Genomic DNA, 2,710 nt, shown 5'->3' with positions numbered 1-2,710 from the left:
GCAAACATCTGCTCCCAGAGCCGCACTGCCCCAGAGAACTGCTGCTTTTCTGGCAAAACCGGGCTAAACCTTTGCTGGTGTAAGGCTGGCTAGCAGCACCCAGGGCAGGCAGGCAATGCTGATCTCTCCTAACGAGGGGCTGAGCCAATCTCCCCATGCCGAGTCCACAGGAGCATCACCTGTAGCTCCAACAAGGGCATGATCTCATCTCAGCCCGGGTGGTCTCGCAGCAGCTGGGGAGCAGGCGTCTCCTCCCTTTCCTCCTCCTCCTCCCACTTGTTCTCCACAACTTTCCCCTCCTATTCTGAGGTCTTTCCCTTCTCAGTAACTCTATGTTTGCAAACTGCCTGTTTGGTGGCAAGGCAGCCCTCAGCCTGGTCAGGGGCGTGGGAGAACCGAGCAGTGACGAAGGCTGTGCACAGCCGTACGGCAGCGTTTAACCCGGTAACATCTTCGTGCATCAGGCCTCAGTCGTTCCCTGTGCTCTGACTCCCCCAGGAGCGAGTGCCGAAGCAGCGGGCTGTCCTGGAGCTGCTGAGGGCCGGATCCGCTCGCCGAGCGCAGGCAGGGTGCTGCGCAGGCTGGAGTTCAGCGACTCCATGCCAAGAGATGATGTTACCGACCGTGGAAGGGAACCAATCGGAAACTATGGGAAAAACATTTTTGCAGGGAAACATCATCTCTGAAACCACACAAACAAATCAGGTTTGACACACCAGAACAAAGAGCTATAAAAGGCGAGTTTGGGAAAAACGCCCCTAACAGGCGGTAATTCACTCGGTGCCTGCCAGACTGTGTTTCTGTAATTTATATTCCTTGGGGACGCTGGCCTAGGATTTCCAAAGCACAGAGGAACACTGAGACAGCCCGGCCAGCTGTGGGGCCACACTTGGCGCTGGCTCGGAATGTGCTCCAGAGCAGGAGTGTGCTGAGCACGGGGGCTTTGCAGGAGCTGCAGGCGACCGCTGGTCCCGGGGGGCTCCCCAGGGCTGGGCTGTGCTCCCCTGGGGGTACCGACCCCGGGGGGACCTTCTCGCTCAAATGCTCCAGGAGCAGACGTGAAGTGGTGTCCAAGACGTCTGCTCCATCTGCACAGCGCGGTCATTGCTTCTCATCTGGTTGGAAAACCTCAGCCCTTGGGAAAACACAGCACACCTTTCAGGGGGCTGGGAAGAAGGACCACTGGCTGGAAGGTTTAGAAGCAATAAATCACATTGGCATGAGGGGCTGAAATAGTTTCTCTGCTTTGGGAGGCTACTTCAGAGAACAGAAGAGCAATAACCTCTGCGGAGTGAAATCCACAGCAGAGGATCCTCTTGGCACGACCGCGCCCGCAGGTTTGCCCCAGGCCCTTTCACACCTCCATTTTTAGCCACGTTTCTCGGTGCTATTCTAGTAGCACCAGCTGCACCATCCCCAGCAACGCCTCTGGCCTGGCTCAGCACCCTCCCAGCTGAGCACCACGGAGCCCCGCACGTACACCTCCCGCACCCACGGGCTCTGCTCACCCTCCCACTGCCACCAGTAAACCTCGGGCTCTGCCCTTCCCAGCAGGTCCTTGCCCTGTTCCAGGCTGGGTTTTGCACCAAAGCTCCTCTCCAGCCTGAGCCACGGGCAGCGTGTTGCCAGCAGCAGGTGATTCCCCCTGAGCTCGCTGAGCAGCAAAGACGTTGTACAGAAAAATGGAAAAGGTCCCTTGGCCTCCGCACGCCTTTCACGGGCAGCGCGCGCACGCCTGCTGTGGGAGGTTTCTGCGTTGTTTCTTTGAAGAGCTGTTTGAGGTCAGGCTGACTCAGTGTTTCCCAAAAGGCAACAGCCCTTATTGTTTCGGTGCAGGTCGAGAGCAGCCGCCAAGCACCACCCCGTGCAGGGGCCGGCTGCGGGTCCGGGGAGAGGCAGGTGCTTTCTGCACACATAGAGCCAGACCAGACCTGCTATCCCAAAATTCAAAAGCAAACTGCAGCCCTTTGCCCGCACATCACCTTGTTCACAGCAGGCTGCCAGTTCTGGGAACCCGGGGGATGCTCCTGGGAGGTGAGGAGGGGACGTGCCTGCAGCAGCCCACGCACTCCCAGAATTTCTCAGCTTGGCTTTGCAGGTAGGCTCTGCAGCTCCAGAGCCTGTGCGTGGCTGGAAGAACCAGCGCAAGCAACCTTTCCTCCTGCCGAGGAAAATTCAAGGCTAAATCATAGAATCATTAAGGTAAATGCCCCTGACTGCCATTTCTCTGACACGGGGCAGTTGCCCTGCCTGGGCAGCCTGCTCAGGGCAGCGTCTTATTCTGCTCCACAGCACTCCATAGCCCTGGGGCTCGCCGGCTTCCTTCCCAGCCCGTCCAAAAGAGCCATCTCCACGCAGAGCACTACCAAAACATTTATTGGGAAGAGTGGGGGGTGGCCAGGCTCCCCAGGACCCCTCAGCAGCTGACCCCACATCTGGGTAGAGGAGCACAGCCCCAGCACGGGGCAGCCAGCCTCTGCCCCCCCGACGGGAGCTCCCCCTGCCAGCCGGGGCACCTCCCGTAGCACCTCGCGTGCCTCAGAGCATCCCCAGGGAGATGCAGGCACTTGTTTCCTTGGGGGGAAATGTGCCCCTGTGCCGGGATGGCCAGGGAGGTAGGGTTGGCTCCGTGATCCCTGCCTGCTCAGCAGCCAGAGGGAGGAGGAAGCCATCTGGCACGGTCACTGAACAAACAGCGGTGAGATCAAGG

The sequence above is a fragment of the Pterocles gutturalis genome, unplaced genomic scaffold (assembly GCF_000699245.1).
Source record: "Pterocles gutturalis isolate BGI_N339 unplaced genomic scaffold, ASM69924v1 scaffold2544, whole genome shotgun sequence".
Classification (NCBI taxonomy): domain Eukaryota; kingdom Metazoa; phylum Chordata; class Aves; order Pterocliformes; family Pteroclidae; genus Pterocles; species Pterocles gutturalis.
This window is presented reverse-complemented; position numbering follows the sequence as displayed.